Below are 14,749 nucleotides of genomic sequence, written 5' to 3'. Positions count from 1 at the left end.
AACTTTCTAAAAGGTGAAACAGAAGAAGGAGTCACATGAGGAGTGCTCATCCTCCTCGAAGGCTCAGACTGGGGTGTCTAAATGTGTGTGGATGTAACCAAGATGAGAAAAAAGGAAAGATAGGTAGTATGTTTGAGGAAAGGAACCTGGATGTTTTGGCTCTGAGTGAAACGAGGCTCAAGGGTAAAGGGGAAGAGTGGTTTGGGAATGTCTTGGGAGTAAAGTCAGGGGTTAGTGAGAGGAAAAGAGCAAGGGAAGGAGTAGCACTACTCCTGAAACAGGAGTGGTGAGAGTATGTGATAGAGTGTAAGAAAGTAAACTCTAGATTGATATGGGTAAAACTGAGAGTAGATGGAGAGAGATGGGTGATTATTGGTGCATATGCCCCTGGGCATGAGAAGAAAGATCATGAGAGGCAAGTGTTTTGGGAGCAGCTGAATGAGTGTGTTAGTGGTTTTGAAGCACAAGACCGGGTTATAGTGATGGGTGATTTGAATGCAAAGGTGAGTAATGTGGCAGTTAAGGGAATAATTGGTGTACATGGGGTGTTCAGTGTTGTAAATGGAAATGGTGAAGAGCTTGTAGATTTCTGTGCAGAAAAAGGACTGGTGATTGGGAATACCTGGCTTAAAAAGAGAGATATACATAAGTATACATATGTAAGTAGGAGAGATGGCCAGAGAGCATTATTGAATTACGTGTTAATTGATTGGCGCGTGAAAGAGAGACTTTTGGATGTTAATGTGCTGAGAGGTGCAACTGGAGGGATGTCTGATCATTATCTTGTGGATGCAAAGGTGAAGATTTGTAGGGGTTTTCTGAAAAGAAGAGAGAATGTTGGGGTGAAGAGAGTGGTGAGAGTAAGTTAGCTTGGGAAGGAGACTTGTGTGAGGAAGTACCAATAGAGACTGAGTACAGAATGAAAAAAGGTGAGAACATAGGACATAAGGGGAGTGGGGGAGGAATGGGATGTATATAGGGAAGCAGTAATGGTTGTGCAAAAGATGCTTGTGGCATGAGAAGCATGGGAGGTGGGCAGATTAGAAAGGGTAGTGAGTGGTGGGATGAAGAAGTAAGATTATTAGTGAAAGAGAAGAGAGAGGCATTTGGATGATTCTTGCAAGGAAATAATGCAAATGAGTGGGAGATGTATAAAAGAAAGAGGCAGAAGAGGGCAAATGAGAGTTGGGGTGACAGAGTATCATTAAATTTTAGGGAGAAAAAAAAGATGTTTTGGAAGGAGTTAAATAAAGTGTGTAAGACAAGGGAACAAATGGGAACTTCAGTGAAGGGGGCTAAGGGGGAGGTGATAACAAGTAGTGGTGATGTGAGGAGATGGAGTAAGTATTTAGAAGGTTTGTTGAATGTGTTTGAGGATAGAGTGGTAGATATAGAGTGTTTTGGTCAATGTGGTGTGCAAAGTGAGAGGGTTAGGGAAAATGATTTGGTAAACAGAGAAGAGGTAGTAAAAGCTTTGCGGAAGATGGAAGCCGGAAAGGCAGCGGGTTTGGATGGTATTGCTGTGGAGTTTATTAAAAAGGGGGGTGACTGTATTGTTGACTGGTTGGTAAGGTTATTTAATGTATGTATGACTCATGGTGAGGTGCCTGAGGATTGGCGGAATGCTTGCATAGTGCCATTGTACAAAAGCAAAGGGGATAAAAGTGAGTGCTCAAATTACAGAGGTATAAGTTTGTTGAGCATTCCTGGTAAATTATCTGGGAGGGTATTGATTGAGAGGGTGGAGGCATGTACAGAGCATTAGATTGGGGAAGAGCAGTATGGTTTCAGAAGTTGTAGAGGTTGTGTGGATCAGGGGTTTGCTTTGAAGAATGTATGTGAGAAATACTTATAAAAGCAAATGGATTTGTATGTAGCATTTACGGATCTGGAGAAGGCATATGATAGAGTTGATAGAGATGCTCTGTGGAAGGTATTAAGAATATATGGTGTGGGAGGCAAGTTGTTAGAAGCAGTGAAAAGTTTTTATCGAGGATGTAAGGCATGTGTACATGTAGGAAGAGAGGAAAGTGATTGGTTGTCAGTGAATGTAGGTTTGCGACAGGGGTGTGTGATGTCTCCATGGTTATTTAATTTGTTTCTGGATGGGGTTGTTAGGGAGGTGAATGCAAGAGTTTTGGAAAGAGGGGCAAGTATACAGTCTATTTTGGATGAGAGAGCTTGGAAAGTGAGTCAGTTGTTGTTCGATGATGATACAGCACTGGTGGCTGATTCATGTGAGAAACTGCAGAAGCTGGTGACTGAGTTTGGTAAAGTGTGTGAAAGAAGAAAGCTGGGAGTAAATGTGAATAAGAGCAAGGTTATTAGATACAGTAGGGTTGAGGGACAAGTTAACCCTTCCATACCTAATAACCTTGCACTTATTCACATTTACTCACAGCTTCCTTCTTTCACACAATTTACCAAACTCAGTCACAAGCTTCTGCAGTTTTACACCCGAATCAGCCACCAGGGCTGTACCATCAGTGAACAACAACTGACTCACTCCCCAAGCCCTCTCATCCACAATAGACTGCATAGTTGCCCCTCTCTCCAAAACTCTTGCATTTACCTCACCAACAATCCCATCCACAAACAAATTAAACATCTATGGAGACATCACGCACCCCTCCCGCAAACCTAAATTCACTGAGAACCAATCACTTTCCTCTCTTCCTACTCGTACACATGCCTTCCATCCTCGATAAAAACTTTTCACTGCTTCTAACAACTTGCCTCCCACACCATATATTCTTAATACCTTCCACAGAGCATCTACATCAACTCTATCATATGCCTTCTCCAGATCCATAAATGCTACATACAAATCCATTTGCTTTTCTAAGAATTTCTCACATACATTCTTCGAAGCAAACACCTGATCCACACATCCTCTACCACTTCCGAAACCACACTGCTCTTCCCCAATCTGATGCTCTGTACAAGCCTTCATCCTCTCAATCAATACTCTCCCATATAATTTCCCAGGAATACTCAACAAACGTATACCTCTGTATACCTTTATGCCCTTTGCCTTTGTACAATGGCACTATGCATGCATTCCACCAATCCTCAGGCACCTCACCATGAATCATACATACATTAAATATCCTTAACAACAAGGGAACAACACAGTCACCCCCTATTTTAACAAATTCCAGTGTAATAGCATCCAAACTCACTGCCTTGCCAGCTTTCTTCTTCTGCAAAGGTTTTACTACCTCTTCTCTGTTTACCAAGTCATTCTCCCTAACCCTCTCACTTCACACACCACCTCGACCAAAATACCCTATCATTGAACACATTCAACAAACTTTCAACATGCTCACTCCATCTCCTAACATCACCACTACTTGTTATCAGCTTCCTATTAGCCCCTTTCACCGATGTTCCCATTAGTTCTCTTGCCTTATGCACTTTATTTACCTCCTTCCAAAATGTCTTTTTATTCTCCCTTAAATTCAATTTGCCCTCTTTTTCACCTCTTGCACCTTTCTCTTGACCTCCTGCCTCTTTCTTTTATACATCTCCCACTCATTTGCACTATCTCCCTGCACAATGTCTCTCTCTTCTCTTTCACTAATAATCTTACTTCTTCATCCCACAACTCACTACCCTTTCTAATCTATCCAACTCCCATGGTTCTCTTGCCACTAGCATCTTTTGTGCAAGCCATCACTGCTTCCCTAAATACATCCCATTCCAACCCCCACTCCCCTTACCTCCTTTGTTTTCACCTTTTTCCATTCTGCACTCAGTCTCTCCTGGTACTTCCTCACACAAGTCTCCTTCCAAAGCTCACTCACACTCACTACTCTCTTCACCTCAACATTCTCTCTTGTTTTCTGAAAACCTCTACAAATTTTCACCTTAATTAGATCAAACATCCCTCCAGTTGCACCTCTCAGCAAATTTACATCCAAAAGTCTCTCATTCACGTGCCTATCATTTAACACGTAATCCAATATTGCTCTCTGGCCATCTCTCCTACTTACATACGTATACTTATGTATATCTCCCTTTTTAAAACAGGTATTCTCAATCACCAGTCCTTTTTCAGCACACAAATCTACAAGCTCTTCACCATTTACATTTACAACACTGAACACCACATGTACACCAATTATTCCCTCAACTGCCACACTACTCACCTTTGCATTCAAATCATCCATCACTATCACCCTGTCTCATGCATCATAACTACTAACTCACTCACTCAGCTCCTCCCAAAACACTTGCCTCTTATGAACTTTCTTCTCATGCCAAGGTGCATATGCACCAATAATCACCCATCTCTCTCTATCCACTTTCAGTTTTACCCATATCAATCTAAAGTTTACTTTCATACACTCTATCATATACTCCCACCACTCTTGTTTCCGGAGTAGTGCTACTTCTTCCCTTGCTCTTGTCCTCTCACCAACCCCTGACTTTACTCCTAAAACATTCCCAAACCACTCTTCCCTTCGATTCACTCAGAGCTAAAACATCCAGGTTCCTTTCCTCAAACATACTACTTATCTCTCCTTTTTTTCTAATCTTGGTCACATCCACACACATTTAGACACTCCAATCTGAGCCTTTGAGGAGGATGAGCACTCCCCGCATGACTCCTGCTTACCCTTTTAGAAAGTTGAAATACAAAGAGGGGAGGGTTTCTAGCTCCCACTCCTTTCCCCTTTAGTCGCTTTCTATGACACGTGAGGAATGTGAGTAATAATCACATCATCAGGGAAGACACAAGAGAGAAATATAACAGTCAGCTGACATACAACGATGTAGCTAGGACACCATTTGGTAAACATGTGATTGTCCAAGACAGACAAGTAGCATATCAGAAACTTATCATGTGGACAAGAATGTGAACAGTTTACACAGTTTATCAATAATAAAGTTATCCAATTTGTACAGGCCTTCACTGATATTAAGATTATAATTATTTGTATATTTAATAATAGAAGATTCAATGATATTTCTCATGGTACTGGAGTTATAGTTAATAACTGAGATGGCATTACTCCAGTCAATACAATGATCATAGTTTTTAGCATGATTAAACAGGGCATTTGATTCTTGTCCAATTCTTATTCTACATTTATGTTGCTTAAGTCTAACAGAAAGATCCTTACTTGAGGGACAAGTAAATTGGGAGGTAAGTTTGAATGCAGAAAAACTGGAGGAAGTGAAGTGTTTTAGATATCTGGGGGTGGATTTGGGAGCGGATGAAACCATGGAAGCTGAAGTGAGTCAAAGGGTGGGGGAGGAAGCAAAGGTTCTGGGAGCATTGAAGAATGTGTGGAAGGCAAAAACGTTATTGTGGAGAGCAAAGATGGGTGTGTTTGAAGGAATAGTGGTTCCAACAATGTTATATGGTTGTGAGGCATGGGCTATAGATAGGGTTGGGCGGCAGAGGGTGGATGTGTTGGAAATGAGATGTTTGAGAAAAATATGTGGTGTGAGGGGGTTTGATAGAGTAAGTAATAAAAGGGTAAGAGAGATGTGTGGTAATAAAAAGAGTGTGGTTGGAAGTGTGGTTCAAACATACCCATTTTTGCTCTCCAAAATAATGTTCTTGCCTTTCACACATTCTTCAATGCTCCCAGAACCTTCGCTCCCTCCCCCACTCTGTGACTCACTTCCGCTTCCATGGTTCCATCCGCTTCTTGGTCAACTCCCATATATCTAAAACACTTCACTTCCTCCAGTTTTTCTCCATTCAAATTTACCTCCCAATTAACTTTTTCCCCTCAACCCTACTGAACCTAATAACTTTGCACTTATTCATGTTTACTCGCAACTTTCTTCTTTCACATACTTTACTATACTCAGTCACCTGCTTCTGCATTTTCTCACCCGAGTCAGCCACCAGCGCTGTTTCATCAGCAAACAACTGACTCACTTCCAAATCCCTTTCATCCACAACAGACTGTATACTTTCCCCTATCGCCAAAACTCTTGCATTCACCTCCCTAACCACCCCATCCATAAAAAATCAAACAACCATGGAGACATCACGTACCCCTGCCACAAACTGACATTTACTGGGAACCAATTACTTTCCTCTCTTCCTACTCATACACGTGCCTCACATCCTTGGTAAAGACTTTTCACTGCTTCTATCAACCTACCTCCCACACCATTTACTCATAAAGCCTTCCACAAAACATCTCTATCAACCCAATCATATGTCTTCTCCAGATCAATGAATGCTACATACAAATCCATCTATTTTTCTAAGTTTTTCTCACATAGATTCTTCAGAGCAAACACTTGATCCAGACATCCTCTACCACTTCTCAAACCATAAAGGCATGTATGGAGAATCAGACTGCAGAAGATCGGTGTGGTTTCAGAAGTGGTAAAAGATGTGTGGATTTGCATTGTAGAATGTATGTGAGAAATACTCAGAAAAATCGATGGATTTGTATGTAACATTTATGGATCTGGAACGGGCATATGATAGGGTTGATAGAAATTCTTTGTGGCAGTTTCTAAGAGTATATGGTGTGGGGCCTAGATGTGGAAAGGGAGCATGGTTTTGGTGCATTAAACATGACAGCTAGAGACTAAATGTGAACAAATGTGGGCTTTGTAATCTTTTCCAAGCACTACCTCGTGCGTGTGCAGGGGGGTAGGGGGGGTGTGTTTGGCCATTTCATGTATGGTGGAGTGGCGACGGGGAATGGCTGAGAGCAATAAGTATGGATACATACATATGTATGTAAGTATATGTCTGTGTATGTCTATGCATATATAAGGTGAAAAGTATTTATTTATCTATTCATACTTTGTTGATGTCTACTGCTTTAGTGAGGTATATGTATGTATATATGGGAGGGTGTTGATTGAGAGGGTGAAGGCATGTACAGAGCATCAGATTGGGGAAGAGCAGTGTGGTTTCAGAAGTGGTAGAGGATGTGTGGATCAGGTGTTTGCTTTGAAGAATGTATGTGAGAAATACTTAGAAAAGCAAATGGATTTGTATGTAGCATTTATGGATCTGGAGAAGGCATATGATAGAGTTGATAGAGATGCTCTGTGGAAGGTATTAAGAATATATGGTGTGGGAGGAAAGTTGTTAGAAGCAGTGAAAAGTTTTTATCGAGGATGTAAGGCATGTGTACGTGTAGGAAGAGAGGAAAGTGATTGGTTCTCAGTGAATGTAGGTTTGCGGCAGGGGTGTGTGATGTCTCCATGGTTGTTTAATTTGTTTATGGAAGGGGTTGTTAGGGAGGTAAATGCAAGAGTTTTGGAAAGAGGGGCAAGTATGAAGTCTGTTGGGGATGAGAGAGCTTGGGAAGTGAGTCAGTTGTTGTTCGCTGATGATACAGCGCTGGTGGCTGATTCATGTGAGAAACTGCAGAAGCTGGTGACTGAGTTTGGTAAAGTGTGTGGAAGAAGAAAGTTAAGAGTAAATGTGAATAAGAGCAAGGTTATTAGGTACAGTAGGGTTGAGGGTCAAGTCAATTGGGAGGTGAGTTTGAATGGAGAAAAACTGGAGGAAGTGAAGTGTTTTAGATATCTGGGAGTGGATCTGGCAGCGGATGGAACCATGGAAGCGGAAGTGGATCATAGGGTGGGGGAGGGGGCGAAAATTCTGGGCGCCTTGAAGAATGTGTGGAAGTCGAGAACATTATCTCGGAAAGCAAAAATGGGTATGTTTGAAGGAATAGTGGTTCCAACAATGTTGTATGGTTGCGAGGCGTGGGCTATGGATAGAGTTGTGCGCAGGAGGATGGATGTGCTGGAAATGAGATGTTTGAAGACAATGTGTGGTGTGAGGTGGTTTGATCAAGTGAGTAACGTAAGGGTAAGAGAGATGTGTGGAAATAAAAAGAGCGTGGTTGAGAGAGCAGAAGAGGGTGTTTTGAAGTGGTTTGGGCACATGGAGAGAATGAGTGAGGAAAGATTGACCAAGAGGATATATGTGTCGGAGGTGGAGGGAACGAGGAGAAGAGGGAGACCAAATTGGAGGTGGAAAGATGGAGTGAAAAAGATTTTGTGTGATCGGGGCCTGAACATGCAGGAGGGTGAAAGGAGGGCAAGGAATAGAGTGAATTGGAGCGATGTGGTATACCGGGGTTGACATGCTGTCAGTGGATTGAATCAAGGCATGTGAAGCGTCTGGGGTAAACCATGGAAAGCTGTGTAGGTATGTATATTTGCGTGTGTGGACGTATGTATATACATGTGTATGGGGGGGGTTGGGCCATTTCTTTCGTCTGTTTCCTTGCGCTACCTCACAAACGCGGGAGACAGCGACAAAGTATAATAAATAAAATAAATAAATAATATGAGTGTGTGGACATTTATGTATATACATGTGTATAGGGGTGGGTTGGGCCATTCTTCATCTGTTTTCTTGCACTAGCTCACTAATGTAGGAGTTGGAAGTTAGTACAATAAAATATATATGTATATTTTATTGTATTATGCTTTGTCGCTGTCTCTGCTCTTAGCAAGTTAGCACAAGGAAACACCCAAAATAATGGCCCAACCCACCCACATACACATATATATACATACATGTCCACACATGCACATATACATACCTATACATCTCAGCGTATAGATATATATATATATACACACAAACATATACATATATATATACATGTACATAATTCATAGTCTACCCTTATTCATGCCTGTTGCCACCCCGCCACACATGAAATGACAACCCCCTCCCCCCCACATATATGTAAGGTTGCGCCAAGAAAAGACAACAAAGGCCATATTCGTTCACACTTAGTCTTCAGCTGTCATGTATAATGCACTGAAACCACAACTCCCTTTCCACATCCAGGCCCCACAAAACTTTCAGTGGTTTACCCCAGACGCATCACATACCCTGGTTCAATCCATTGACAGCACATCCACCCCATTATACCACATCATTCCAATTCACTCTATTCCTTGTATGCCTTGTTCAGGCTCCGATCACTCAAAATCTTTTTCACTCCATCTTTCCACCTCCAATTTGGTCTCCCACTTCTCATCCTTTCCTCTACCTCTGACACATATATCCTCTCTGTCAATCTTTCCTCTCTCATTCTCTCAATGTGACCAAACCATTTCAAAAAACCCTCTTCTGCTCACTCAACCACACTCATTTTACTACCACACATCTCTCTTACCCTTTCATTACTTACCAGCAACTGAGTCACTTCCCAAACTCTCTCATCCACAAACAGACCGCACACTTCCCCCTCTTTCCAAAACTCTTTCATTCACCTCCCTAACAACCACATCCATAAACAAATCGAACAACCATGGAGACATCACGCACCACTGCTTCAAACCAACATTCACTGAGAACCAATCACTTTCCTCGCTTCCTACTCATACGCATGCCTTACATCCTCGATAAAAGCTTTTCATTGCTTCTAACAACTTAACTCCAGCACCATATATTCTTAAAACCTTCCACAGAGCATCTCTATCAACTCTATCATATGCCTTCTCCAGATCCATAAATGCTACATACAAATCCATTTGCTTTTCTAAGTATTTCTCACATACATTTTTCAAAGCATACACCTCATCCACACATCCTCTACCACTTCTGAAACAACACTGCTCTTCCCCAATCAGATCCTCTGTACATGCATTCACTCTCTCAATCAATACCCTACTGTATAATTTCCCAGGAATACTCAACAAACTTATACCTCTGTAATTTGAGAAGTCACTCTTATCCCCTTTGCCTTTGTACAATGGCACTTTTTCAGAAAAGATGAGAGAATTTGTGAAGAGAGTGGTGAGAGTAAATGAGCTTGGGAAGAAGACTTGTGTGAGGAAGTACAAGGAGAGACTGAGTACCGAATGGAAAAGGTGAGAACAAAGGATGTAAGGGGAGTAGGGGATGAATGGGATGTATTTAGGGAAGCAGTGATGGCTTGCGCAAAGGTGCTTATGGCATAAGAAGTATGGGAGGTGGGCAGATAAGAAAGGGTAGTGAGTGGTGGGATGAAGAAGTAAGATTATTAGTGAAAGAGAAAAGAGAGGCATTTGGATGATTTTTGCAGGGAAATAATGCAAATAACTGTGAGGTGTATAAAAGAAATAGGCAGGAGGTCAAGAGAAAGGTGCAAAAGGTGAAACTAAGGACAAATGAGAGTTAGGGTGAGAGAGTATCATTAAATTTTAGGGAGGATAAAAAGATGTTTTGGAAGGAGGTAAATAAAGTGCATAAGACAAGGGAACAAATGGAAACTTCATTGAAGGGGGCTAATGGGGAGGTGATAACAATTAGTGATGATGTGAGGAGATGGAGTGAGTATTTTGAAGGTTGTTGAATGAGTTTGATGATAGAATGGCAGATACAGGGTGTTTTGGTCGAGGTGGTGTGCAAAGTGAAAGGGTTAGGGAAAATGATTTGGTAAACAGAAAAGAGGTAATAAAAGCTTTGCGGAAGATGAAAGCCGGCAAGGCAGCGGGTTTGAATGGCATTGCAGTGGAATTCATAAAAAAAAGGGGGTGAATGTATTGTTGACTGGTTGTTAAGGTTATTTAATGTATGTATGATTCATGGTGAGGTGCCTTAGGATTGGCGGAATGCTTGCATAGTGCCATTGTACAAAGGCAAAGGGGACAAAAGTGAGTGCTCAAATTACAGAGATATAAACTTGATGAGCATTCCTGGGAAATTATTTGGGACGGTATTGATTGAGAGGGTGAAGGCATGTACAGAGCATCAGACTGGGGAAGAGCAGTGTGGTTTCAGAAATGGTAGAGGATGTGTGGATCAGGTGTTTGCTTTGAAGAATGTATGTGAGAAATACTTAGAAAAGCAAATGGATTTGTATGTAGCATTTATGGATCTGGAGAAGGCATATGGTAGAGTTGATAGAGATGCTCTGTGGAAGGTATTAAGAATAGATGGTGTGGGAAGCAAGTTGTTAGAAGCAGTGAAAAGTTTATATCAAGGATGTAAGGCATGTGTACGTGTAGGAAGTGAGGAAAGTGATTGGTTTTCAGTGAATGTAGGTTTGCGGCAGGTGTGTGTGATGTCTCCATAGTTGTTTAATTTGTTTATGGATGGGGTTGTTAGGGAGGTGACTCCAAGAGTTTTGGAAAGAGGGGCAAGTATGCAGTCCGTTGTGGATGAGAGAGCTTGGAAAATGAGTAAGTTGTTGTTTGCTGATGATACAGCGCTGGAGGCTGATTCGTGTAAGAAACTGCAGAAGCTGGTGACTGAGTTTGGTAAAGTGTGTGAAAGAAGGAAGCTGAGAGTAAATGTGAATAAGAGCAAGGTTATTAGATACAGTAGGGTTGAGGGTCATGTCAATTGGGAGATAAGTTTGAATGGAGAAAAACTGGAGGAAGTGAAGTGTTTTAGATATCTGGGAGTGGATTTCGCAGCAGATGGAACCGAGAAAGTGAATCATAAGGTGGGGGAGGAGGCGAAAGTTCTACGAGCGTTGAACAATGTGTGGAAGTCGAGAACATTATCTCGGAAAGCAAAAATGGGTATGTTTGAAGGAATAGTGGTTCCAACAGTGTCATATGGTTGCGAGGCGTGGGCTATGGATAGAGTTGTGCGGAGTAGGGTGAATGTGCTGGAAATGAGATGTTTGAGGACAATTTGTGGTGTGAGGTGGTTTGATCGAGCAAGTAATAATAGGGTAAGAGAGATGTGTGGTAATAAAAAGAGTGTGGTTGAGAAAGCAGAAGAGGGTGTTTTGAAATGGTTTGGTCACATGGAGAGAATGAGTGAGGAAAGATTGACCAAGAGGATATATGTGTCAGAGGTTTAGTGAAAGAGAAGTGGGAGACCAAATTGGAGGTAGAAAGATGGAGTGAAAAAGATTTTGAGTGATCGGGACCTGAACATGCAGGAGGGTGAAAGGCATGCAAGGAATAGAGTGAATTGGAACGATGTAGTATACCGGAGTCGACGTACTGTCAATAGATTGAACCAGGGCATGTGAAGCGTCTGGGGTAAACCATGGAAAGTTCTGTGGGGCCTGGATGTGGAAAGGGAGCTGTGGTTTTGGTGCATTATTACATGACAGCTAGAGACTGAGTGTGAATGAATGTGGTCTTTGTTGTCTTTTTCTGGCACTACCTCGCACACATGAAAGGGGAGGGGGTTGTTATTTCATTTGTGGCGAGGTGGTGATGAGAATGAATAAAATCAGACAAGTATGAATTATGTACGTGTATATATGTATATGTCTATGTGTGTATATATATGTATACGACAAGTTGTATAGGTATGTACATGTGCATGTGTAGAATTGTATGTATATACATGTGTATGTGGGTGGGTTGGGCCATTCTTTCGTCTGTTTCCTTGCGCTAAGTCACTAACGCGGGAGGGAGCGACAAAGCAAAATAAATAAAATAAATAAATTACATATAGGTTTGGATGGTATTGCAGTGGAATTTATTAAAATAGGGGGTGACTGTATTATTGACTGGTTGGTAAGGTTATTTAATGTATGTATGACTCATGGTGAGGTGCCTGAGGATTGGCGGAATGTGTGCATGGTGCCATTGTACAAAGGCAAAGGGGATAAGAGTGAGTGCTCAAATTACAGAGGTATAAGTTTGTTGAGTATTCCTGGTAAATTATATGGGAGGGTATTGATTGAGAGGGTGAAGGCATGTACAGAGCATCAGATTGGGGAAGAGCAGTGTGGTTTCAGAAGTGGTAGAGGATGTGTGGATCAGGTGTTTGCTTTGAAGAATGTATGTGAGAAATACTTAGAAAAGCAAATGGATTTGTATGTAGCATTTATGGATCTGGAGAAGGCATATGATAGAGTTGATAGAGATGCTCTGTAGAAGGTATTAAGAATATATGGTGTGGGAGGCAAGTTGTTAGAAGCAGTGAAAAGTTTTTATCGAGAATGTAAGGCATGTGTATGTGTAGGAAGAGAGGAAAGTGATTGGTTCTCAGTGAATGTAGGTTTGCGGCAGGGGTGTGTGATGTCTCCATGGTTGTTTAATTTGTGTATGGATGGGGTTCTTAGGGAGGTGAATGCAAGAGTTTTGGAAAGAGGGGCAAGTATGAAGTCTGTTGGGGATGAGAGAGCTTGGGAAGTGAGTCAGTTGTTGTTCGCTGATGATACAGCGCTGGAGGCTGATTCATGTCAGAAACTGCAGAAGCTGGTGACTGAGTTTGGTAAAGTGTGTGAAAGAAGAAAGTTAAGAGTAAATGTGAATAAGAGCAAGGTTATTAGGTACAGTAGGGTTGAGGGTCAAGTCAATTGGGAGGTAAGTTTGAATGGAGAAATACTGGAGGAAGTAAAGTGTTTTAGATATCTGGGAGTGGATCTGGCAGCAGATGGAACCATGGAAGCGGAAGTGGATCATAGGGTGGGGGAGGGGGCGAAAATTCTGGAAGCCTTGAGGAATGTGTGGAAGTCGAGAACATTATCTCGGAAAGCAAAAAGGGTATGTTTGAAGGAATAGTGGTTCCAACAATGTTGTATGGTTGCGAGGCGTGGGCTATGGATAGAGTTGTGTGCAGGAGGATGGATGTGCTGGAAATGAGATGTTTGAGGACAATGTGTGGTGTGAGGTGGTTTGATCGAGTAAGTAACGTAAGGGTAAGAGAGATGTGTGGAATTAAAAAGAGCGTGGTTGAGAGAGCAGAAGAGGGTGTTTTGAAATGGTTTGGGCACATGGAGAGAATGAGTGAGGAAAGATTGAACAAGAGGATATATGTGTCGGAGGTGGAGGGAACGAGGAGAAGTGGGAGACCAAATTGGAGGTGGAAAGATGGAGTGAAAAAGATTTTGTGTGATCGGGGCCTGAACATGCAGGAGGGTGAAAGGAGGGCAAGGAATAGAGTGAATTGAATTAGGGAATGTGAAGCGTCTGGGGGAAACCATGGAAAGCTGTGTAAGTATGTATATTTGCATGTGTGGACGTATGTATATACATGTGTATGGGGGTGGGTTGGGCCATTTCTTTCGTCTGTTTCCTTGCGCTACCTCGCAAACGCAGGAGACAGCGACAAAGCAAAGAAAAAAAAAATATATATATATATATATATATATATATATATATATATATATATATATATATATTTTTTTTTTTTTTTTGCTTTGTCGCTGTCTCCCGCATTTGCGAGGTAGCGCAAGGAAACAGACGAAAGAAATGGCCCAACCCATCCCCATACACATGTATATACATACGTCCACACACGCAAATATACATACCTACACAGCTTTCCATGGTTTACCCCAGATGCTTCACATGCCTTGATTCAATCCACTGACAGCACGTCAACCCCGATATACCACATCGCTCCAGTTCACTCTATTCCTTGCCCTCCTTTCACCCTCCTGCATGTTCAGGCCCCGATCACACAAAATCTTTTTCACTCCATCTTTCCACCTCCAATTTGGTCTCCCCCTTCTCCTCGTTCCCTCCACCTCCGACACATATATCCTCTTGGTCAATCTTTCCTCACTCATTCTCTCCATGTGACCAAACCATTTCAAAACACCCTCTTCTGCTCTCTCAACCACGCTCTTTTTATTTCCACACATCTCTCTTACCCTTACGTTACTTACTCGATCAAACCACCTCACACCACACATTGTCCTCAAACATCTCATTTCCAGCACATCCATCCTCCTACGCACAATTCTATCCATAGTCCACGCCTCACAACCATACAACATTGTTGGAACCACTATTCCTTCAAACATACCCATTTTTGCTTTCCGAGATAATGTTCTCGACTTTCACACATTCTTCAAGGCTCCCAGAATTTTCGCCCCCTCCCCCA

The 14,749-nt window shown here is 42.0% G+C and overlaps 1 protein-coding gene across 1 annotated transcript in view; it reads right to left on the bottom strand.

Moving 5' to 3' along the window:
• Positions 1-14,749, bottom strand: part of Clbn (Nuclear export mediator factor NEMF homolog Clbn) — a 908,728-nt gene that overhangs the window by 215,246 nt on the left and 678,733 nt on the right. The gene's annotated exons all lie outside the window — the stretch shown is intronic.

The sequence above is a fragment of the Panulirus ornatus genome, chromosome 1 (assembly GCF_036320965.1).
Source record: "Panulirus ornatus isolate Po-2019 chromosome 1, ASM3632096v1, whole genome shotgun sequence".
Classification (NCBI taxonomy): domain Eukaryota; kingdom Metazoa; phylum Arthropoda; class Malacostraca; order Decapoda; family Palinuridae; genus Panulirus; species Panulirus ornatus.
This window is presented reverse-complemented; position numbering and strand designations above follow the sequence as displayed.